This window comes from Nothobranchius furzeri, chromosome 14, assembly GCF_043380555.1.
Source record: "Nothobranchius furzeri strain GRZ-AD chromosome 14, NfurGRZ-RIMD1, whole genome shotgun sequence".
Taxonomy (NCBI): Eukaryota; Metazoa; Chordata; class Actinopteri; order Cyprinodontiformes; family Nothobranchiidae; genus Nothobranchius; species Nothobranchius furzeri.
In genome coordinates this window covers 57,767,145-57,792,868 of record NC_091754.1, presented here as the reverse complement: position 1 = coordinate 57,792,868, position 25,724 = coordinate 57,767,145, and the positions used below count along the sequence as shown (strand labels likewise).

Sequence of the window (25,724 nt, the reverse complement as noted above, 5' to 3'; positions counted from 1 at the left end):
ACACATTCAAGAAATGCACCTGGCCCCGTGCTAAATCGGTTTGTGATGGATTGTGTCCAGCTGGCTGTTGCTGTGGATGAACAATTTTCTTTGTTTCATTTATTATTATTACTATGAGTCCCATTTATGTTTATTCACTTGTCAGACTTACAAAGGGCCTAGCACGCATATGTGGGTTATTTTTTGACAGCACAAATAAAACAATTCAACTTGAAATATTTTATTTGCATTAAAAACAGTTTTGTGGTCAGCAATGACTCAGGAAGTACAATTTTTAATAAGATTAATCACACGGATGTTTAGATTAATCGCAATGCAATATCATTTTAATCTATCTTAATCACATGTCAATTTGCATGAGCAAATGGGACATATATGTGGGGTATAATGGGGTGTACGTATATATGTGTATATATATATATATATATATATATATATATATATATATATATATATATATATATATATATTAATCAAGATTTTCTGGAGTCGCCCCTGCTCAGGCTGAATTTAAAAAATGTTTGTTATTTGTTTATGTTTATTTATTTGGCAGTCGCTTTTATCCAAAGCGACTTACAATTTATAACCTATAGGGCATGTTGTGATCTGTGGGGGAAACCGGAGTACCCGGAGGGAACCCACACATGCATGGGGAGAACACAACTCCACGCAGAAAGGCCACAGCCGAGTTTCGAACCTGCAACCTTAATGCTGCGAGACAACAGTGCTAACAACTGCACCAGCATACACATAAAGTTGGATTATTTTTCCCACCAGTACCGAGTTCCTAAAAATCACGTGATCGGATCGGATTATCCCTAAATAAAACGACGTCAATCTGTGATGTTTCTGTTTGTGCTCTCGTTTCCCTTCGTTTCTCTTCATTTCCCTCTTGTTTCTGTGTGGTGCTGCAGGCAGTTTGGGTTTTTGTCTACTTCCTAGTTGCATAAGTAACATTTGTTTTCCACCCGTACTCAGAAGATCTATAATTCATACTGCCTCTCCGTTTGCCCCTGTGGGTTAGCAGTTCTTTCATTTCAGAGGGATGTATGGCAGCTCTAATCCTATTGATCCAGAAAACAGAGCCCATCTAATCCTCTATCTTGGAAGTTGGGCATTGTGATGAACGGAGGATCTGGTAGCAACAGTTTTCAGAAGGCAGCGATGGGTGTTGGAAACGTCCAGGAGGTTAGGTTGACTAAACAAAGCTTGTGGACTCTATAAAGTGTTTTCAGAAGAGCCGATGGGGGAAAAGCCAGGCTGACTCCTTGGGCTTGTCAGCCTCTCGCTATCTCACCGTTTTGTGAGCCGCTCCACTCCGTCTCCGGAGTTTTGTTCTCTTACCCTTCCACTTTTTCCTGCTTAAATAATCCTTTTATCTTTGTCTTTGTTTTCCATTGCTCCCTTGCCCATCTTTTTAACCGCTGTCTCTCTCTCGGGCCCTTCACTTGGTAAGGAGGTGTGAAGCCAAGTGCTTGTGGCAGGGCACTGTCACGACCAACACTAGTCCGTGCCAGTTAATGACACTCCCAAGCTTTCTCCGGTGCACATCAGCGCGGCTGCCAGGCCCAGCGCCGGCTGAATCAGCGGGAAAAAGTCGCACCTTGGCAGCGCTCCCGTTGCCGGGTGCATCGGAGGTGACATCAGCGACTCCGGATGATACTATTCTGGCAGCCTCTGCCTCCCACGCTCTGTCACTATAATCGATTTTCACAGCCGATGTTGTGACAGAGGGGGGAGGATTTGGAAAATTTTAAGAGATAAACTCGATATGTTTGGCAGTGCAGTCAAAGCAGCCACGGAGGGGTGAAGAAAGCCTTTGTCAGGGAAGCTTTCTGGCACTGAGAGGATTTACTCAAAACTTACAGAAGCCAAAACACTTATTTGCATACATTTTGTAGTTTGTGTCACAATCTTTGTGGAAGACATCTGAAATGGGAATATTTCTACTAATCACACATCTACACACAGAGAAAGAGAGAGAGTAGAAGCTGGAGCTATAATAGTGTATGATCATGGAGTATGAAGGAAAGATGCCTTTAGGCAAAAGCACAGGCAGCAAAGACAAATTCAATGTTTTATTATCTCAGTCGTACTCCGGGGATTCGTCTTTACCGTTCTACGGACCAGCAGCTGATTCACACGTCAGGTTGGGGGTCTAACTGAGACTTCTAACGGGAAATGACCCGTTCGAGCTTTACATTTTAGACAGAATTCCATGATCTTCCCTTTTCACCCAGCTTCTTTCCAAAAACGCACACCTAAAATACAAGTAAACTGACTTTTTCCTAGCTTAAAGGGATACTACCAACTTTTCATACTTTTAAATAATTTTCTTGAGCCTGCTAAACTAAACCTTTACAAGGTTAACGAGATGTCTCTTAGACCTCCACTGTCCTCTGTGGCCAGAATGCCGAATTTGCAACTTCAAAGTGTCGGTCTGGTTTGTTGGGCTTGTAAAAAAATGTTTTAGATCATGAACGCAGCTTATGTGTTTGATTTAGTGACTAATCACTCCTGCAGACACTAATGAATGCTGGGAGACATTTCAACCGTTAGATTAGTGCGTTAAAAGGACAAACGAGGAGGTACGTGTAATATTCTGACATATGATCATTTCAAACAGACCTATTTGCCAGTAGAACTAATAAACAGAATGCTACTAAAAACAATATTACCAAGAAATATATTTCATTATGGAAAATAGAGTGTTAATGCTTAAAAATTCACACAAGAGATTAAAGGGATCGGCATTCCAAGCCAAGGTGATGTTTGAATCTTGGAATATGTTTTCAATTACTTCTTCAATTCACAGCTCAGGAAAATGAGGAATGATTCAAGACTTTTACAAGGACTGTGCATTTAATAATAATAATAATAATGCATTGAACTTATATAGCGCTTTTCTAGACACCCAAAGACGCTTTCACACACTCTCACATTCACACACTCTCACATTCACACACTGCTAGTGATGGTAAGCTACTTGTAGCCACAGCCGCCCTGGGGAGGTCTGACAGAGGCGAGGCTGCCATTTGGCGCCGTCGGCCCGTCTGACCACCACTAACACAGGCAAGTTGGGTGAAGTGTCTTACCCAAGGACACAACAGCAGGATACCCCTGGCGGGAGCTGGAATCGAACCCATGACCCTCCGATCATGAGGCAACCCGCTCTACCACCTGAGCTACTGCTGCCCCTTACCTTTATAAGCAGCCAATACAGCAAATGCACACATTTTTCATTGACTGAAGCAATGGTGATTCAAGTACAACGGTATGTAACACCTCATGCGTCCATGTGGCGAACTATTTCAATCTTGGGAACAAGACTCTTCTTAGGGACGTTAAACTGTTTAATTGCACCCAGGGGCGTAGCACCAAATTCTGGGCCCTAGGTACAAGTCTTCTAAGTGGGCCCCCATGCTCAATTACTTAATATCTCTCTTACACATTTTGTGTCATGCTATAAGACAAGATAATAAATATGATCTTAGTTTAACCTCTATATTGAGCAAATACAAATGCCAGCATAATAAAAGTGAAATGCCCAGACTTCACATATAATTATTTTTATTTGCCAACAATGTGTTCAAACAAAAATCCTGGAATTTATTTTCCAGTAAATGCCCACTGACGGGTCTTCATGTTAGCAAAATCACTTATGAGATCTTTAAAGTCCAATCCTTTGGCTAATTGGCTTTCAATAGAAAGAAGAGCTAGGCTGTTCAGTCTATCCTGGGACATTGTTGATCTCAAATAATTTTTCACCAGTTTCAGTTTACTAAAAGCCCGTTCACCCCCAGCAACAGTCACAGGTAGTGTGCAAAATATCCTCAGTCCAATACAAACTTCTCCAAAAATGCTCTGTAATTGCATCCTGTATGGCATTAAGCAGCTCAAGAAGAGACCGAATGTGTGGAAATGTGGCACCAGATATTGTTCTCAGGTGTAGCATCTCATTCTCAAATTCAGCTGTGAGATCCTTGTAATATTTTCTCATCAGTGCCTGGCATGATATCTTCATCTGCTCTTCAGTCATGTCTGTCATGGTTCATGATGTTAAGCTTTGCTGATATGTATTGATATATTAAATACATATGACATGAAATAAACCAGGTTCTCTCTGTGAATGTAATGTACTCTAAATTTTGTAATCCCTGCATTATCAGCCAAATTATAAGATTGTCCGTTTTCAAGATCAAATATAAAGAAATTTAAAATAGGCTTAAAATATCTAACCAAGTCAATAACAATCCTCTAACACCAGTGTCATCATGCTATACGAAAAACAGTGGCAGCTTCTCATTCCTGAGATTACCACGAATCCATCGATACCAAGTTTGTCCTGGTCCATGACTGGGAAGGAGCTGAAATATCCACACAGAGTGAACCCGTTTTTACTGCGAGGTCCGCCAGTTAATTGGTGGCGGCCGCCCGCGATAATAATTCTGATTAATATATATATATTAACTAGTGTTTTCACTGATAACACTAATTAATTTATATTTGATCTTGATGGTGAAACTAAAGGCGTTTAACACTGAACACCTAACATGAATGCAGCTTCTGAGAGCTAGCTAATATCAGCTAAAACCGTGTTCTGCTGCTGCTGCTCACCTTCCTTCTACTTGCTTCTGTTCAATTAACTTTTCCTCCTTCTTTTCTTTTCTGGAAGCCAGATTTCCCTTTCTTGGGAAAAGACATGACTGACTCTCCTGCCTCCAGCTCTGGCTGTCGGCATCTGCTATGTCTCATTAGCTGTACATGCGGCCGTGCAGCCCCTGGCCGCTGGTGTGGACTAAACCACTTTGCACATTTTTAAGGGGTGATAGATGCCTCAGAGATTATTCAGTTATTATTTTTAAGGCAAAATTCTGTTTCTTAACCTCTTTATCCAGGTAAAGGGAAGTTTATTAAGACATTAAGTAAGTTGGGGGAAACAAACAACAACAATAAAACATTTTTATTCAAAGCTGTCTCAGGGCCCCTCCCTGCAGTGGGCCCTGGGTAAACGGTACCCTTTCCCCCCCCAGTCCGACGCCCCTGATTGCACCGGTGAATAACCTGATCTGTTAAAAGTGGATTTCTTCTGCATCTTCGAGCCCGTCTAACAGATTCTAGGAAGGCATCTCAGCTCCACATGTATTATCCGTCTGCCACTCGTGATGATGCAAAGTGTGCCAGTTGAACCGGCGCAGAGGAACGTCTCTCTCAGATCACTTTGTCCTTGTTCGCCAAGTATTAACCCCCACCGGTCTGCCCTGCAGCGACGAGGGAGCCAATCAACTGGCACGCTTTGTCAACCCCCAGTGTCTCCCTCATCCGAGGCTGTGACACAAAGAAATTAACGCCCCGCATATTCATCACCATTTCCAATGAGACCCCAAATTTAATTGAATATGGAACAGCACGAGGGAGAGAAGTTGGACTCGGCTCATTTCATCGTTGAGGCATGGCACAGTCGCCGTTACAGGACAACAAATGGAAGGGTGGCGTGGCAGATCCCAAAAACGGGAGGCTCCAGAGTCCAGCTGTTCACATGAAGCTGGTTTGAGATGTGTCGAGTGATGATAAACAACCGTCTTGGATTACAGAATGTAAACAAGGAGGCAGAATCGTAGCCTCAGCCATGATTGAAACGCCTCCTCAGGGCGTGAATTGATTGGTCGTTTTTATGCAGAGGGTTCGCTACATGAACAGGAAACCAAATAAAGGATGTGCTAACAGAGTTGTTATGTGTGTTTAATGTTAGAGTGGAATCAATGCTGCTGGATTGAGCGCTCTTACTGTACGTTGGTGCTTCAGTGGAGTGATTGCAGCGGTTAGCTGTTAACAGGGAGAAATGAGCCCTCAGAACAGACTAATAAGCACACCTTGAATAACACAAAAAGCCCACTCCAATCAGCCACAACGCTATGGCTGGGCATTTGGGGACTTGAGGTGCATTGTGAAGGGCTGGGCTTTGGGATGAAAGGGTCCGAAGCCGTAACCGGCTGGGGTGAGGGAGTGGATAGGCTGAGCCCTTCAGAAGTCTTGACAGCTCCTCATTCGAGAGGAGCTGGAGGATGACGACGAAAGGAGCTAAGGGCATGGAAGAGCGATCAAAGGTGTACTTGTCAAGGTCTTGTCTTGCCTTTGACATGGGCAAAAAGGTGAGGCGCTTCAATGAAAAGTCAGAGACAAGACAGACGGGAACTCTGCAGAACTATACCGACAGGGTTATCCATTTACCTGTAGCCGCGTCGCTGCATATTCCAGCAGCTGCACTATAGCACACTCTCCCTGAAAGCTGTACGCATTTCTAATTTATTATATGCACTACACTCCTGACTCAAAAGACCGGACGTATTTGCTCGTTTTATAATGTGTTACATCAAGCACTTTACAGATGAGTGACAGGCCGGTAATTAGGAGGCAAGTGGAACAAGAAATGGGGAAAGGTAATCACAAAACCAGTCTAAAAAAGATTATTATAGAGAGTGAAGTAAAACTTTAAAAACTGACAAGTAAATTTGAGAAGAGGGATATTTTACATGAGTAAAGCACCACGCATTGAGTGAAATAATGGCCGTGGAAAGTGCCAACCTTAAGGCCTTCTTTGGATCGTCTGAATGCAAATCCTTAAATTATAATCTCATTGGAATGCCGCTGGACTTTTTAAGGTTCTCAGAAATGATTCATGTGTAATCTAACAGTTATGATAAATATCACAGTTACTTTTCTGATAACTGAGCCTCCAAACCAACATTTTGCCTGAGAAACCCTTTTCTTTTCGAAATATTAAAGTGACTCATGACTAGAGGCCGACCAATATGGTTTTTTTTAAGGCCGATGTCGATTTTTAAAGATTTTTTGTTGCCGATGGCCGACAACTAATGCCGATTATTAAGGCCAATATACATCTATATGTTTTAGCAGCACATTGATTGTGAAAGAAAACTGAACACACTGTATGCAATATAAATATTATTGAACTTCAAATATAAAACTAACTCAAAACATTTAAAAAAATGATGTGTTGGAGTTTTTTTGGGTCCTTTCTTAAGTCTAGCAGTGATGGCAGTTGGCCACACAGGTGCCGGATTTTTCATAATTTTTTTATTTTATCGGCTTTTAAAAATCATTTTGGCCGATATCGAAAATTTTTAATATATCGGTCGGCCTCTACACGGCTCATGTCATGAGTTTAATTTGAAAACTAGTTCTTGATTAAAACATAACAAAAACAGCAGACCAAAAACTATTATTTCAGATATTTTCCAGAAACTCGGTGGTTAAAAATCAACATAGGACACACCCTCTTGATTTTAAAATAAAATAACTAGTTAGATTAATAATTTCTAAAATCATCCAGTCATTTTTTTTAAGTGAGAGCATCCTAATCCAATTGATCAGACCTCTGTTCTGTTTTTGTCCTTCCATGTAGCTCTGTTTAAAACTCCCGTTATTCTTAGGCCTAGTCCACATGTAGCCGGGTTTTTTTAAAAACGAATATCCGCCCCTCCAAAAACTTGCATCCACACCACCGCGTTTAAAAAAAAACTCTGTCCACACGTACCCGGATAAATACGTTGTTAAGGACATGCCAGACCTGTAGGCGGCAGTACTTCCCCCGTTCTTAACCTCGTCCTTCGTCTGTGGTCTTCCTCAAGGAGCAGTAATTCCGCTTGCAAAATCAAACAAGCAGAAAGCGCTTGGACAATTGATAAAGCAAGCGCGGCTCTGAGGGCATCCATGCTGTCGGCTAGTGTAAACACGGGTCGCACACGTGATGTCAGCATTTTTTTTGTCGCGGAAAGTGACGTTGCGGACCTTAAAACTCCGGTTTTGTTTGTCCACACGCAGACACCCAAAACGGAGAAAACGCAGATCTTCACTTTGGCCGGAGTTTTTAAAAAGATCCATTTTCGTGTGAAAAAACTCGATTTTCGTGTGGATGACAGGCCAAAACGTAGAAAAATATCTACGTTTTGGCAGATCCCCGGCTACGTGTGGACAGGGCCTATAGTTTCTACTCCATGTCTATATACTTATCACCATTAGCAAGAGCCGCTACTGTAAATTCCCAAACAAGCTCTATATTTTGTAATTATACTAAACAAACTTGTTTCCATTTATCAAATAAAAGAGGTAAAAGCAGCAACCTTGGCCTCATCCGTTTGATGCTTAAAGATCCATTAAAGCTGCTGTTTACAGCTGCATCACTGACTTATCTATGACATGTTTCACATTTAGATCTAAATCACTATCAGGCCATTAAGAATGCATGTAGTATATATGTTTCCTGTGACCTTTGAGGGATTTTGGACATCTGTTTGACCTTTTAAGAGAGTCTTCTAAAGCTTGATCTGAAAATGAAAAGTGATGGTTTAAGAATTCAAAGAAGTCCAGGTGCCTTCATGTGAACTCATGACACGTTAGAGTTGTGTTTTTGCTGACTTCAATCACAACTAGGTACACTGCCCCTGCTGCTTGTGAGAAGCGAAGCCAAATGACCCATTTTACCAGTGTAAACTGGTGTTTACACACTGAGTGAAGTTAATACCTGAATAATATTTAAAAAATATCTGAAGTTGTATTTTTCATTTTCACCCCCAAATATAGAAATATTGTATTCATTTCCATGAATATTCAGTGTAGAATCTGAAGGCAAATTTTGTTTTTAAAGGTAGGGCAGGAGTTCCTGGAGAAGCTATTTGAGCTTTTCTGTCCAAAATCATTGAAAGGGTAGCAGATCACAGAATACCACTCACAAAACTGTCTGCTTGACCCTTACCAATCAGGGTTCAGAAAGGGTCACTCCACTGCAACTGCTCTGTTAGCAGTGACGGAATCGTTAAAAGAAGCTAGAGCGGGTGAGGTAGCACACAGATGGTGTCCGATGCTGTTTTCTCTAAACCAACCGAGTTAGCTGCAAAACAACTTTCCACTAGGGCTGTCGCGATTGAGGAATTCCCCCTGCGGTGAGTCAGGGCAGCTCAATATTGCGACATGCGATATTATTGCACCCCGTTTTTATTTATGTACTTAGCAAATTTGTTTGTTAATTACTAAACTCATGGCAATATTTCCTTTGAAACATTGTACTTACACATTTAAAAAATGTTAGAAAAAAATTCATGGCCATTTTTAACACTTTATTGAATGCAGATCAAAGGGCAGTAACGGCATTCTCTGACTGAACTTAAAAACAACATTCAGGAGGTTTAACTTTGAAATGCAAATTTGGCTGCAACATCTAACAGAAATAAAAAAAAGTGCCCTACTATCTCCTCGATCAGCGCGGGCTTTACCTCTCAGCATGCGCTGTCGCGAGATTTAATCAAGTGCGGTAATTGGGGTGGCACGTCATGCAGCGCGGTGGATTTCTTAATATCGCGATATATTGTTCTTGCGATTATTGCGACAGCCCTACTTTCCACCCAGAACGCTTCTCTCGCTGAAAGAAACCTTCTGACATTGATTCACTCATCCAAAACTCGCATTTCATTTAAGTTTCCATTCAGTCACAGGTTTGCTTTTAAAAGAAGTTTAAATTCAAATTGTCTGTTAAAAATTGTCATTTCAAATAATCATTTTTAAAAGTGTTAGTAATAAATGCTTAACTTTTTAAAAACTCTGATTCTTCTGTGAAATGAAACACAGAATGTCTGTGAAGGTTCTCAGTCATCCAGGTCATTGTAGTCTAAGGAGCTTTGAAAGAAAAGCGTCTGGACTTCTTTGAGTTGCTTGAAGACGTTTCACCTCTTATCCGAGAGGCTTCTTCAGTTCTAAGGTCAAATGTTGGAGAGTCCCAGATTTAAACCCAGTGGGAGTTTCCCCCGAAGAGGGAACAAAAGACCCCCTGATGATCTTCTACATAAACACATGAGCCAAGGTGTGAGGGTAGGTGTGGGTCCTATTCAGCCAGAGTTTCGGGTGAGCTCATTGTGAAGCCTGGCCCCACCCTATCATGTGAATTCCTGAGGTCAGGAAACACAGAATGGTGTCTATATATTTGGTTATTGAATAAGCAAAGATTCCAAACTTCTGATTCAATAAATAAACTTTTGCTATTAAATTTAATTATCTTAAAATTAAAAATTAATCTTTGGACTAAAAATAGACCAAGCTCGTTGGCATATGAACTTCTATCGAATATATAATATCCTAGATATTTATATGTGATAGAAGCTTCATTTGTTAACATGTTTGATCTTTTCTCAGAATCTAACCAAACAGATGGCAAACCGTGTTAAATCCTAGTGTGTAGTTTAACCACGCTACAGCTTCAAACTGAAGGAAGTACCTCAGCTGATGCAGAGCTGATGAACTTTTCATGGACAAGAAAGTCTTTAAAATATAAATCTATGAAAACACAACATGACATGAGAATAATACTTGTAAAACGGCGTGTTTTAGCTCTGTTTGTTGGCTACAGAAGCACATTTATAAACAAGAAACATAAAGTTGCCTTCGTTATTTTTTATTGATTTATTTTTTGTCCCGTCTGGCTGTGAAGCAAACAGAATTGATGTCTGAACGCTGGTGACAAGCCTTACAGATTTACTCTCAGGTGGAGCATCAAAGCTTCTGCTTTAATGTCACGCCTGATACTTAAAACTTTATTGTTATTGTTTTTTGAATGCTTTATAATTCCGACCAGATCAGGCTAGTTTTCATAAGCCTTAAGCCATAATCATCACACTTATAACATTATGCTCCAGAAAAACATCCTTCCCCACAACTTTAACATCATTTAAAGATGTTCACGTAAAATGTTCATGCTTGTGTTTTTCGTATTATTCGTTGTTGTGACCTGGCTCGATGGGCCATAACATAAAATGGAGACTGTACGTAATTTTGTAGTGTCAGAGAATAGTTTTAGTAAAAGCATCGTCTAAAAGATCATCAAACCAGTGAGTCCCACAGGCAGAGGTGGTGATCTGCCTGACGGCACCCACCGTGCACAAGTCCCGCACGACAGCCGGGCCAATGAAGAGGCAGAGGGGTGAGACATTCATCACTTTCATATTTTTGTGTCCGAGACGATGTTGAGGAGACCTTGTTGGGATTCCTGAGATCACATTTCTGAGTGAGTTGGAATGTGTGAAATTTTCACACAAACCCAAAGACTTGACAGAAATTGTGAAAAAAAAGAATAATACCAATGAAATTATGTCCAATTTAAACATTCCCCCCTAAACACACCCAAGATTTATAAGCTGGTAATTTTGGCTCACTATCAGACTGACTTCTTCCAGCCTTGTCAGGATTTTTATGCTTTCTGCACATTGCTAATTGACCTGAGTCAGATTTGAGTGACAGCGTAATTATCCCCGTGTTGTAAATGGAACGGTTTGATTTCCTGCCGTTGTGCTAATTACAGTTTCCTGTCATACAGTTGGAAATATTTTATATCATATTTTTTATGTTTTAATGTCTTTTGGGGACATTTTTCAGTAGAAAATCCAGCAAAATTAAAACGGTCAGAAAATGCATTACAACCCACCTCACCAGACTCAAATAATAAACAGCCAATAGTCAAACCCATTAGTGGAATTTTACGTTAATGGGCAAATTTTAAACACATTGGAGTGCATAAAAATATTTTCATTAAAAAATATTTTATTTTTAGCATTAGTTATTTTCCCGATATACCTAAAAAAAAAGTGCAATCTAATGTAAAACATAAATATACTGTTAATTGAGTCTGAAACTGCCCTGGGAACCCAGACAGAATAATAAATATTATTAATATGATCATATTTAGGCTTACTAGAAAAAAATTATTTACATGGGAGTCAATGGCACAAAAAATGCACTAAGGGCGGGAACGCTACAAAAGGATTTCAGTGTTACATTAAATGGAGTAGGGGAATTTTTAAAAATAATTTGGGTATTTACGCCAAAAGTACACATTCTCCCCCCAACAAAGATAAATTGCAGTAGCATAGCCAGAATTGTTCACAAAACTACATCTGTCTGCGCCAAAAATAAAACGCACTGAGGACATATAAGGGTTAATAAGTGATTTATAGAAATTCTGTGGCACCATTTGTTTTACCAAACTTGGGGGAACATCTCACTGCCACATTATCACACATTATTGCTATAGTCTCCACCGATTTGTCTCAGGAGACCGAAAATGTTTGTTTATTCACGTGTCAGATTCAACATGTCGGACTCCAGTGATTTTGCACTGACCAAACCTGCAGACCGTCTACAGCTGCTGTCAGAAGAACTAGAATCACAGTCAAGGCGTCTGTTTTTCTGCATAGTGGAAAGTGGGTGGGTTAGCACTTAGCTGTTGAGAGGCTGAGAGTGCTGCACAATGAAAATGACACACTTGCATGTTAAAGATTGCCGGAAGAGAGCTAACTCATTAAACATGGTCATTATGAACGGAGAGGTTAGAAAGGCGAACTGGGGTGACATGACCCATTTGTTCCTGCTGAGTACAGCTGCTCCGACTGAACATACAAGCAGAAAAATAATAGTCCGGTCCAAATGATGGGATGCAATTTTCCTCACTTATGTGTAAGAAAATTACACTTGGGCTAAAGTTAATCCTGCACCAGCTATAAAGATGCAAATGTGACTCTGTGTGGATTTTACATGTTAGTATAAAAATGTTGCAGTTGTTTGCAAAGAAAAAAAATTAACATTTTAAAATTGTTTGATTTTCTACCCAATGTTTAGCAAGATTACCTGTTCTGCATGTAACTCTATAGCCGTGTAGAATGTTTCAGAAGCATGTGCATAATGGGATGATGATTTTGTAATCTAGTTGGTTCCAGATTCTTATTTTCACACATTTAATTCCACATTTTCATAGGTAAATATATTGGTTTCACATGTAACATTACGTTTCATGTGAATAAATCTAAAGGTTTCATGTGTAATTTTATATGTTTACCAAACATATTTAAACGTGTCATGCTTTAAAAATGTTTCTAAGTGATGCACAAAACATTTAAAGTTCTTTAATCCAAATGGAAATGGAATGGAATCATTTCAGATTCACATGTATCTGTTGATTCCACATGGATAATAAGGGTTTCACATGTATTTGCATGGGTAACTCATGTGAATTCACGTGTTCTCCTTTTACATTCAACAATACAGGTTTCAGGTGTAAATATAAGAGTTTGTATGTGTAAATGTGTTAGTTTCATATGTAATTCTGTGGGTTTCACATTTACTTCTTTAAGTTTCAAAGGTATACATTGAACCTGTAATCCCATATGTTTCTATCTATTTCATGATTTTGAAATACAACATTATTAAACGACACGGTTTATATGCAGGTAGCGGCGCTGCGGCTGCTTTATATAGCGACTCGTTGCATTCTCCCTCAACCCAAATCCTCGGATCACGCATTTTAGCTAAAACGCTAACGTTAGCTTGCCTTGCGTTGACTGTAGAGTTGTGGGTGATGGTCACGCAGATGTGTCATGAGATTTGAAGCGTTGCTGCCTTTCACAGACACTTTTTCTGCACGTGCTGCAAACAGGATAGCCGTCTTCTATCAACTGTCCCTCGGCATTCTTAAAATATCCAAAAAATGCCCGGACTTCCGACTTTGTCTTCTTTGAGGGATAAAAAATGTCCTGAGCACTGCCGTCTCCTCCTTTGGCCGTTATTTCAGCTTTAGCTTCAAGAAAGTTTTGGTTGTAAACAGCAAAGCGCGCATGTGCCGCCGGCAGCTTCAGCAGATGATATGGTGGCTGGTAAGGGTCACCGCGCCTACACCGCAGCTACGGAATCCACCAAGATAATATAGTTTTTTTTTTAAAACAAGACGGTTATTATTATTGTCAACTTTTTTACCGAGGTTTATCGCTACAACGGTTACTGTGACAACCCTACCTGATCGGTCTGCTTTGATCTATTTTGAAAACTCCGATCAAAACCAATAGGGGCGCTATCGGCCGATTGGGATCAAATGCCGATCCATCGGTGCATCCCCACTCTATGATTTAACTTCTGCAGCTTCAGTCAACTTTGCTTTTTCGTTTCATAGAAACACAATTAGCCAGCCATAGCATTCTCATGTAAAGTTACTGACAGTGGAAGCAGAGGCGAAGACAAAAACAGACTCTGCTGTTTCCTCATGCTTGACTGGACATCTCTCCGGTCTGGCATCACCGTGAGGGTTAACACCAACCTGCAGACACAAAACTGCCTTTTTTAGGCGAGTGTTCTCACCCTAACCCTTACCTAAACATCCTCATCTCAATTTTTCCCCTCCTGAGAACTTTTTTTCTCCTATTTTCATTCCATTTTCCTGAACTTTTCATTTGGCCTCAACAGCGAGTGCTGAGAGGTTTAGAAAGGTCTTAATCTTCATGTTGAAGGACTTAATTGTCAGGATTTTACATTCTAAAAGGAATTATAATTAGGACTTTGATAACTCTGTTGGACGTGGAAAATGTCAACCAATTAGACTCATAGTTCTGTTAATAGCACCTAGAAAGGCCTTCTAACAAGTCGAGGGTTCTTGTCTTCTCCAGATGTGTACTTGGAGTGATCAGATAAGGTCATCTGGTGTTGGATCAGACAGTTTCTAGTTTTGACCATTTTTAGCTCAGAAAATGCAACAATAAAGAAAAGGTTTTGGACTGAAACCAGGTTATATGTGTGTGTTTCTGTTAGTTTCCACTTATTGGTTTTCACTCTGCCAGACAAATAGGGAGGAACTAAGATGGATGGGCAGCAGACAGAAAAAGGAGGATGGTGGGCCGAGCTGGAGTTGGTTGGGACAACTCCCATGGGGAAAATGGAAATAATAAACACTGCAGTTTTTCCTGGAAATTGTCCTGTTTCCATTTTATTTTGGGTGGAGGGAACAGAGTGGGTACTGACTGCGTCCTGTTCTTGTTTATTCATGTTTTTCAATTAAACGTGGACATAAAGTACTGTTAAGAACCAAGCAGACGAATACATTTTAATTATAATCTTAATGGCCATTTCTTTAATTGCAACAGATGCGGTGCAATAAGTGACAGTGATTCCGAACACATGAAGTCAAATGGAAACGCTTTTGAGATTCAGTCAACCCAGGCAACAAGAAATGACAGTTTTCAGCTTCACGCCACAATAAAACAACATGACAAGCATAAGTTGGCTCTTTAGTCGATGTTCATCACTAGCGGATGGCATTTGGCCTTGAAATGTGGAAAATGTTCTATTCGCCATTTGAAATGAAGACGCCTGTCAGATAATCCGTCATTCGTTCGTTTTAACCATCTGTAGATTGTTGGTGAGAATCATTTATTATGAGAACTCTGCGCCATTAATGAAAGTCGTTAAATAGGTCATGATTAGTGACTGGTCTCAAAACTGGCATCAGAAAGGCAACGGAGATTCTTCGTGTCGATCTCTTAAAGCAAGATTGTAGAAGAATCACGAAATCCAAGAGACATGTTGGACAAAGAGAAGTGGTTTCGGACAACAGCGTCTGCCAAATACATAAAAATAACACTTGATATGGAATTCTGGGATGGATTTTTAAAGACCTGGGAGCAGTGTTGGGAACATGACTTTTAAAAAGTAATTAGTTGTAGTTACTGATTACTTTGTCGAAAAATCACTCAGTTACTTACAGAGTTGCAAGATTATAAAAGTAACTACTTACCAAGAAAATAACTACTTTATTACTTTTCATTACAGAATGCAAGGAAAATGGGCTCCCCTATTAATTAAACTAATTTACTGTAAAGTACTACAAATTTGTGTCTGTGAATCCATTCTGACAAGGTAACAAGTAAATTATATTTCCATTAGTTGATGCCCCGGGTCTGTTTCAGTAGTATATGCATGGGTGCAAAGACCTAGAAGACAGTTACGCAAAGCATCAAACTCACAGATGATCCTGATACCATGTTTCAAGGCAGCCACTCAGAATATTCAAGCGGTACATCTCCTGTTGCTCCACAGTTTGGTCTTAATGCTTACATTTCCATTGGAGGTGCTTTTGGCTCTAAACTCTGGGGTCTTGTGTGTTGAGCAGACTCATCAGCAGCCGCACAGGCCAAGAAAAAAAATGGAAGAAAGTCAAATAAACCAACAAAATCCAAGGTCCAAAACTACCTAAATGGAACCAGCAAATATAGTGCATGACTTAAGGATTATAATTAGCACATCATCTGCATATCGTCCAATACCAGAGTTGACACATTCAGATTGAAGTTTCTGGTTAACCTTACAGCAGTAAATGTAAAAGATCAACAGTTTTGCTTTTTGAACAGCAACAAACAGGCCTGAAGTGTAAAAGGCAGCAGTTTGTTTTACTTTGTGCAGTTTAGGTGTCAAACCCATTAAAACAGGTGCTGTGTCAAGTCTTTAAGCAGTCTAAAATACTTTTCATAATAACATGATAAATGTGTCCTCCTGGTGCCAATAATTCAAATATTTCGATAGCTCAAAGGCTTTAGAGCGGTGTGATGAGGTAGAAGGGGGGGTTTGTGTAAAGATAGTACAGTGTAAGGTGTAGCTTTGCTTTGGCAGAGCCATATGTGATCTGGATGTGCTGCAGAATTTCAATTGAAACTGAATCCAGTGAGCAGCAAGAGTGAAATGTGACCTTGAATTTCATTACCCTGAAGAGAGCAGCGTTGGCAGAGCAGTGCTGGCTGCAGATGATCTGCCGATTACTAAATCATTTTGAATAAGCCACAAAAAAAAAAAACTTAGCAAACGTAATTTCCAGATTTGCCCTTTTTTTTTTCTTGGACTTTCTCAAAACTGTTAACAGCAGCTGACGGGGAGTTTTTGGAACACCTTCAAGCTGAACTTTAATTATCTCATTCGCTCTGCTGGGTCTTACGATCTGATAGTATTTGTGTGAACGTCCCAAACCACACAAAACACAAAGGCGGTGCTTCACACCACAGTCCGCAGCACGGATCAGTGATCGGGACTGAAGGAGTGCCAAAAGGACGCTGGGACAAGAAACCATGGAGCTTTACCAACAGAGATATTCACTATTTTCTCCTGTTACATAAAAATAATTTCTCCGAAACAACTTTCACTCACCTCTCTAACTTCATCTTCTCTTTAAAGGGCAGCACTTTTCAGCCCTGAATCACATCTGCTGTAATCAACGTGTCAGACTTTAAAATTGACTCAAACCTGATTGGCAAATGACTCTGAAAGGTCAGAGGATCCATGCAGCTTGGATTCAGCTGAGCCTATTTATCTTAAGGTCATTAAACTGGAAAATATGTCAGAAATTCAGACACCTCATGAGAAAAAAGCAAGGTTAATCAGATCGATCTTGTCTTGTGAAAATAAAAGAAATCAACAGGTTGGAAGTATAAAAAGGGACGAGCACTGCGCCAGTGAATAGCTGTTTTTTCCTTTGGTTTCTCTCATTTTAGAGGCAACTTTTAAAAGATTTTCTCTGATGTCTTTGCCGTCGTCTGACATGTCTGGCTGTCGCCCATGAGGTTTATTGGAACAGCGTAAGAACTGATTCGAAATGCAAAGAGCATTTGTCTGGCATGTTGTACCCTAAAAAGCAGAGAATGACCAAGTCATTGCTTTGCAAGTCACAAGTAAGCGTCAGTCTGTCCATTCAAGTCTCGAATCAAGTCCAAGTCAAAGGCAATCAAGTCCAAGACAAGTCCAAAGTCAATGATGTGGAAGTCCAAGTCAAGTCCAAGTCCTTAACTTTGAATTTTCAAGTCATAATCAAGTCATCAGTCCAACTTCAATTTAATGACAATGATAATAAATAAATTCCAGAAATAAAGCTTCTTAAAGCTTCGTTTATTTGTTCAAACAAGCAAAAAATGCAACTGAAACAGATTGTAAACAAAGAGCTGCTGCATTTAGCAGTAAATCAAACCCAGAACCAAGAATGATTCATGATTGTTGTCCATGTCGTGCCACTTTTGTGCTAAAATATCAAATATGCTCAAGTCATCAAGTCAACAGATGCAAGTCGATTCAAGTCGCAAGTCATTGGTGTTCAAGTCCGAGTCAAGTCGTAAGGCTTTATAGATTGCATCAAGTCAAGTCAGAAGTCATTAAAATAATGATTCAAGTCTGACTCGAGTCCAAGTCATGTGACTCGAGTCCACACTTCTGCTAAAAAGTCTGACGTCGTGGTTGACGATGAAAGAGATTGGACATTTCAGTTTGAACTAAACTGGAAAAGTTTAAATTTACATTAGCTTCATAGAAAACCTCATCTCGCATAACTCATCCATGTTGCTGCTACAAGAATCTTAATATACATTTATACGACAAATGCTTCATTGTCTCTTTTTTTGACAAATCATTTCTCCTAATTTAAATGTGCAAATCGACCATCTATCCATTTTTGGCTACTTATCTGGGGTGGGGTTGCAGGGACAACAGCCCAAGCTGAGAGGCCCAGACTTCCCTCTCCCCAGCCACTTGGGCCAGCTCTTCCAGGGGAATCCCAAGGTGTTCCCTGACCAGCCGAGAGATGTAATCCCTCCAGAGTCTCCTGGGTTTTCCTTTAGGTCTTCTTCTGATTGGACGTGCCCAGAAAACCTCATCAGGGAGGCGTCCTAACTAGATGCCCGAGCCACCTCAACTGGCTTCTCTCGATGTGGAAGAGCAGCAAATTTAATCCGAGCCCCTCCCGGATTACCAAGCTTCTCACCCTATCTCTAAGGGAAAGCCCAGACACCCTGCGGATAATTTTAATAAACCTTTAAAAGTTTTCTAAAATGCAATAAAAATGTCATTCTGCTGGTCTTTGACTGAAACCAATAGAAAGGTTAGGTTAGTGTTTTTTACTTGACCAGCTTGAGAAAAATGGTAACACATCTCTAAATTCACAACGCCAGTGAGGTTAACAGTTCTATATCATGCTAGTTTTAACCTTTCGGAGAAAAGGTAGGCATTCTAGATTTGCAGCTCATACAGGAAAATGCATGAATGTAGCCAATAACAGGTTTGGAGGTTGTCCGAGGCCCTTTTACAGGGAAATTCATTACAGTTGTTTTGAGAATTGTTGCCTGGAAACTAAAAATAGTAATTGTTGCAGTTTTGTAAAAACAAAAAATTAACTATCCAAATCTATTTATCTGAAGGTTCTCAATAGAGGACAATCGGACCAGTAAGAGACATAATCTGTATCGCCACCATGCCATTGTGCGCTGTGCTTAAATAGATTATCATTTTTTGGAACAACCGCAAACCTCAGATGGACTGTGTACAATGACTGGTTGAGTTTTGGTCCTCTCAAACGTAAGTGGTTCGACTGTGGCATGAAAGCCAATTTAAACCCAGTTTGGTCAAACTTCCTCCTCCAGTGTGTTAATATCTAAGAATAAACCTGTTTGTAAAACATGGCCGATGCAAAACTGGTTCACAGCAGCCGACTTCATCCCGATAACAAGCTCATGAAAGCAGTAAATAAATTACTTTTCTCACGACGCTTCATTTCCTTTGTGTATTCATCAGCTGCAGATAACCTCTGAAATTGTCGGCGGCACGCATTTTAACGCAGATAGACTTCTGAATTATATTACCGCTAGCTAATTCACTCAGAGAACGCATACAAATAAAGCAGATTTAATAGTGCGACTGACTTCCAAACCGCCATTGAGACGTGAACGGGAAAGTTCACTCCACCCCTCCCCCACCCACCCACCACTCGCTTTAACGGCACACGGAAACAACAATTACACAGCAAATATTCTAATTTGTAAATCACACTTTTACTGGGTTCCTATGATCATTTGCTCACTAAGGTACAATCAGGTAGGATTTGTGTGTGTGTGTGTGTGTATGTGTGTGTGTGTGTGTGTGTGTGTGTGTGTGTGTGTGTGTGTGTGTGTGTGTGTGTGTGTGTGTAATGGTGTTCAGAACCATTCCGACGACAGAGACTCCGATCCGAGTTCAGCTCCCACAGGACGGAGAGACACAGCGTCTAATGATCGCTGGCAGCTTAAACTAAAGGTGCTTTTGTGTTCTCTTTATTATTTCTCCTTGTTGAATAATTAAGACCTACTGTTATTTCCCAGCCACCCTCTAATGATAGCAATAATTCATATTATGCTGATTAGTGCTGGGATGGGATGTGGGGAAGGGGGGGTGGGGGTGGGGGGTGGAATGCATTCCAAATGTCCCGTTTTTCCAGTTGTCTGGGAAAAAAACCTTCACTGGAAAGCTGTGAGGTAATTATTCAGGAGAAAAGTCAGAATTAGCTTTTATTGAAGGGCTGGTTGGGAATGTGGTCAAAGGGATTTCTTTGCATCTGGTTTCCCTCCACTGGGGGATTTTGGGAACAGGAGCTCGTCGATAAAGGAGAGTTCTGCGTTGAAATTTGGTGCCTTAGCTGCCGTCTTTTTTTTCTTAGGTTAGCTCTGCAGTGATGTTTTACCGCTTTTATCCAGATTAAATACAGCAAATAGTTCTAGAACGTAGGAACAGGAAATTCTAGGAGCTAATTTTAGCGACCACACTGATTCAGTACTATATGTTGGATTTTCAAATGTTTTAAACCCGTAATGCCTAAAAAAGCAACTTTTTTAAAATGACACTATTACAAAATGTTAAAACTATATAATAACCACTTTATCATATAATAGCAGTACATATGTCTAAAAAAACCAACTATTAAAATAGTCTCTTTCCACCTGTAGATCCTCCACCAGAAGGCAGTAGACACCTTTAGGACTGAACATGGTGATGAAGGTATTTAGAGGTATCATCAGGTTTCCGATGAAGTTACTAATCTTAATACTCCATCTCCATGCTTCAAGGCCAAATTAGGTTTGGCGATAATTTGCAACTATGGCCCACATGCAGGGAAGAACAAATCCATTGATGGCATAACCTGGTCATTGCGTGTATTCAGGTAGTCAGCCGACCTCATTCTTGGAGCACATCTTGTTGCTCAGCCTAGACCTGACCAACTGCAGCAACCCCAGATCATAATGCTGCCCCCACAGGCTTGTACAGCAGAGACTAGGCATGATGGGTGCCTCTCTTCTTACCCTGATGCACCATCACTCTGGAACAGGGTCCAGCTGGACTCGTCAGACTAGTTTTTTATAATGTGGACCGTTCCTAACCCAGTTTTAGTCATATCTACAATCTCCTTAGATGTTTTCTCTGCTTGATGCCAACGATCTGACCCTTCTCAAACAGACTAACATCTTTTCCACAACCACTAGATTTGTCTTTCCACACGGTTGTTTAAGAAATGAAAAGCAACTTGTTGCACCAGTTGGGTTAAATAACTTGTTGCAGCTGAAATATGATCAGCCATGCCGTAATTATCAACCAGGAGGCTACTACCTATTTGATTAGTTAAGTACAACTGGAAACTTTTTGAATTGGCAGTAAAAAATTGCATCAAAAATCACCGGCTTGGATCTAGAAACAACCAGTTAGCCCTGATTATGGAGAAGGTGCCAAACTTCCCAACGGCGTTCCTTCGCAGTTTAATTTATTCTCCTGGAACTACCATGAGTTCAAACCATAGACGTAATTTTCACTTTAGAAGTGTGTGTGTGTGTGGGGGGGGGGGGGGGGGGATCTTTACAATATGTTCTTATTATGTTCTTAGTATGTTCTTATACTGAGCCAGGATTCTCTGGAGGTTTCTTCCTGTTAAAAGGGAGTTTTCCTCTCCACTGTCGCTTTATGCTTGCTTGGTATGAGGATTGCTGTATAGTCTTGATGCAATTTGCTGGGTTCCTTATATAGGAAACGTTATTTCTGATTGGCTTAATGAACTGACCTGAATTGGAATTTTTATTATGTGAAGTGCCTTGAGGCGACTCTTGTCGTGATTTGGCGCTCTATAAATAAAATTGAATTGAATTGAGTTCTAATGGGAAACAGGCTTCAACACAAGCGGTTGTTTTCTGCTTGGTCCTAGAGCTCAACCAGTGTAAATTTAATATAGCGTAATATTGTTTTTGGATGGTAAAAAGTGCAGGGGTCAAAACTTGACTTTTGAAAAAGTGGGGGGGACATGTGCCCCCCCCCCCCCCCAATTACGTCCATGGTTCAAACTCTTGTGTCTCGTCACCAATCCTCTAAGGTATTCCCATATTTTCCTTTTATTGATGACAATTAGACTCAACTTTGTCTGCAAAATATCTGATGAGGATGGGTGTTAGCCAAACTCTTGAGAGTCTTTGCTGGATGTTCATAGTTGCTTCATTTTAGGGATAAACATGGCCACCAGGGTCTTCTGGAGATTTTCAGAAGATCATGTAAGATCTCACGACATAGGATGAAAGTCCACGATCCAAGCTTTGGCGTAAGCTGTGGTAAAATATTCTCAGAATGTGACGACCTTAGCTGAAACAGAGGTGGGTGCCAGTGGAGAATATCTACTCCCATGCCTCTGGTTTGGCCATATCAAAAGATATCAGCTAAAAGTCAAGCTGACAGTGGCAGCCCGGCAGACATCAGCCGATCCATCCTCGAGGGAAATCCGAGCTCTCTTGGAATTGTCGTGTTTAGCTATGGACGCTTATTAATCAAGTGAAAAACCCAATTTGATACAACAGAATTTCATTTGACCTTTTGCAGGCGTAAGTAGGTCTAGAGTGATAGAGACCCCACCCCCGCTGCTTGTTTGTTGCCTCAGAGAGGAGATGGAGCGCTGGCTGCAGCATACTGATGAGCCGTCGGGTGATTGCACTTAAAACTCACGTCAAGATACTTTTAAGCTGAGGTGTTTTTACAGTTTGCATGAAGGGAAGCGTGTATGGATGGATGCTTTTTGCATCTATGATTTTATTTCCTGACAGACTAAGCTTAAGTTTGGGCCTTCTAGGATAACACCCATGTTTCCCTCCCTTAAAAGGTATTTTTCTATATTTCTTCTGAAAAATCTCGTTAGATCTCCTGACCTGCCTCTGTCTCTCTTCTCTTTTCTCTCCTCCTTTTTAGACACGGTTTGAAAAGACGGAGCCCAAATTGTGCCGGATGAGAGCCAGCTGTGTCAGGTACGGCACTCTCCACACTGACCTCACCCTCCTGTCCGTTTGTCAAATCGCTGCTCAGTCGAGGGTGCTGGCGGGTTCTGGTTTCAGAAAGACTCGCCATAATTGGCTGACTCAGCGGTCGTACGTATCACCGAGCTTTTAGCTGGAGGAACACCAACAGAGACGGGAGCAGAAATGGAAGCCTGAGTAAACGTTGTTACTACCTGTGAGGTTCACCGTTGCATTTACGATCCAGGCGAAGAGAAGAAAGGAACGGGCTTTCAGAGGCGTTTCAGGGGAAAAACTAGTATCAGAACTGCACATTTTCTAAATATGAATGTTGCAGCTGCTCAGAATTTCAACGCACATCACCTGTCTCCTCCGCAGGGATTTACTTTTGTTACAATTTAAACCTCGTCACAACGTTTCTGTAAATGCATGAGAAGTGTAACAAGGACCCAAATTCTAAGGAAATGTTAGCGCTGCTGCCAGTGATTCATTTGGGTCACCATGGTGATTGCACACCTGTTTGTATCATTTCATGATAAGAGTGAAGGAAACAGAAACACCTTCAAGAAATCAAACCTAAAACAAACATTTATTCAATAAATGTTGTAATGAAAACTATTTTTGAACCTTCAGCAGCAAAAAAAATTCTAATTGCCCTACATGACAATTTCTGTGCCTACAGTAGAAATATTCAGAACTCACATTCATTGGAAGCTAATGATGAGTGCACTGTGTAATCTAGAGAGGTAGCAATGACAGGTGAAAGACGGAAAATCCTTTGTTTTGATGTATGAACTGAATAAAAATGTAAAGTTAGACGTAGTAAGAGAAATTGTTGGCAAACCTTTTGCTTCAGCTACTCCACATGGACCATTCTGTGGTAACATCTTCAAACATCATAAAACATGATTAAGTTAAAACTATAAATGATGAACCCAACGTTTCTTGTTGGATTGACTCTGAAAGATGCCGTGGAGTCGAAGTTATAGAACTTTTCACATTTAAACCTAACTGTTTTAGTCAGCCTGGAAAATCATAGTCTACATTTAAAAAGTGAAGTAGTAGACTTAAAGGGACGTTATGGAAGTGTGACAGTCAAAACATGTATAGAAATAATAAATGTCTTCTTCATACATTCTCCTGCAATGCCCTGGTCCTGTAGAATGAGCCCTGGCATTTTTACTGTGATTGCCTGTTTTTCTGTAAAATCACAGAAAAAGAGAGATGCTCGGGCCGAGCAGGCTGCTTCATGCGCGTTAGCGCTCAGGCATAGCCCGTAGCATTTGCTATCCGTAGCTTTAGCAGCAGAGAGAGAGGCAGTGCCACTTTGTCGCTGTTCCTAACGCCTAGTGACAAAGCTAGCTACATTTCTGAGGACCCTTAGCTACTTTCTGTAGAACTTTCTTCTAGATATTTCCTGCAAATTAGCAACAAAATAGCCATTTTCGCTCCGAACCGTTCTTTGATTTGGCGTTGTTTCAGCTGTCATCAAGGATATAAAAGTTACAGATACGTCAAATGTTACTAGAGTGTAGCTCATCTTGTAAGATGTCTTGACTCCCATGCAGAAGACCTGGGTTTGATTCTGGATGTGAACATAGTTCATTTAGAGTTTCTTTTTTACATTAATGGTATATTTTTTTACAGTAAGATGCCCAAATTTTTATTTGAGACTCGCCGAACGGCATTGAATTCACAGATAAAAAAGATGTGGGTTCAACTTTCATTTTGGAACAATTTTTCAAGCAAGGGAAGGGAATGATCTGAGCATGCAGGAGGACTGACCCATCTTAAACCTTTGTCGGCTGTGCTGAAGAGAAAGGTACAGAACCAAATTATTTAATTATTTAGCTGCATGTTCTCCTGTCCTCTGTCCTCGGGGCCACACACACACACACACACACACACACACACACACACACACACACACACACACACACACACACACACACACACACACACACACACACACAGGACTGTTTCAGCTGTTATTGTCGTTAAGGAGTGTGCACGTACAGCATGCGCGCCTCGTGCACGAGCTTACTATTGAAGCTGCCGTCTATTGATTTGCATGCATGTTCAATAAAGAAAGAAAGAAACATGATCTCCAGCTTTTGCCGGAGTGGTTTGCAACTGAGTGTCAAGCAGCTGGGATGAGAAACAGCTCCTCAAAATCCAAGACCATGGTCTTAAGTCGGAAAAGCGTAGAATGTCTTCTCCCGGTCAGGGATGAGGTCCTGCTTCAAGTGAAGGAGTTTAAGTATCTCAGGGTCTTGTTCACAAGTGAGGGAAAGAAAAGCAGATAGATGCTGCATCTGCAGTGACGCCGGCGTTGTACGGGTATGTCGTGGTGAAGAGAGAGCTGATTCCAAAGGGGAAGCTCTAGATTTTCCGGTCGATCTACATTCCAACCCTCACCCATGGTCACAAACTTTGGGTAGTGACCAAAAGAGAGTGTCTGGGCTCTCCCTTGGAGATAGAGTGAGAAACTCGGTCATCCAGGAGGGGCTTGGAGTAGTTCCACTGCTTCGCCACATTGAAAGGAGCCAGTTGAGGTGGCTCCGGCATCTGATTAGGATGCCTCCTAGAATCATTCCTGGTGAAGATTTCCGGGCACGTCCAACCAGGAGGAGACCTAAAGGAAGACCCAGGGCACGCTTGAGGGACTATTTTTCTTTGCTGGCCAGGAAACACCATGGGATTCCTCCTGAAGAGATGGCCCACATGTCTGGGCAGAGGGAAGTCTGGATCTCTTTGCTTAGGCTGCTGCCCCCTGTGGCCCGCCTCTGAATAAGCAGACAA

General features: G+C 40.9%; 1 protein-coding gene across 5 annotated transcripts in view; it reads left to right on the top strand.

The window, feature by feature from the left end:
• Positions 1 to 25,724, top strand: part of LOC107380986 (beta-1,3-galactosyltransferase 1) — a 201,383-nt gene that overhangs the window by 70,258 nt on the left and 105,401 nt on the right. For 4 of the 5 annotated variants that reach the window (XM_054743207.2, XM_054743209.2, XM_015952423.3 and 1 more), the window contains one exon: positions 22,879 to 22,934. The exons of the other annotated variant lie outside the window; for it this stretch is intronic. The gene's annotated coding sequence lies outside the window, so the exon portion shown is untranslated. The remainder of the gene's footprint in view (positions 1 to 22,878; positions 22,935 to 25,724) is intronic. 5 annotated transcript variants of the gene reach the window in all.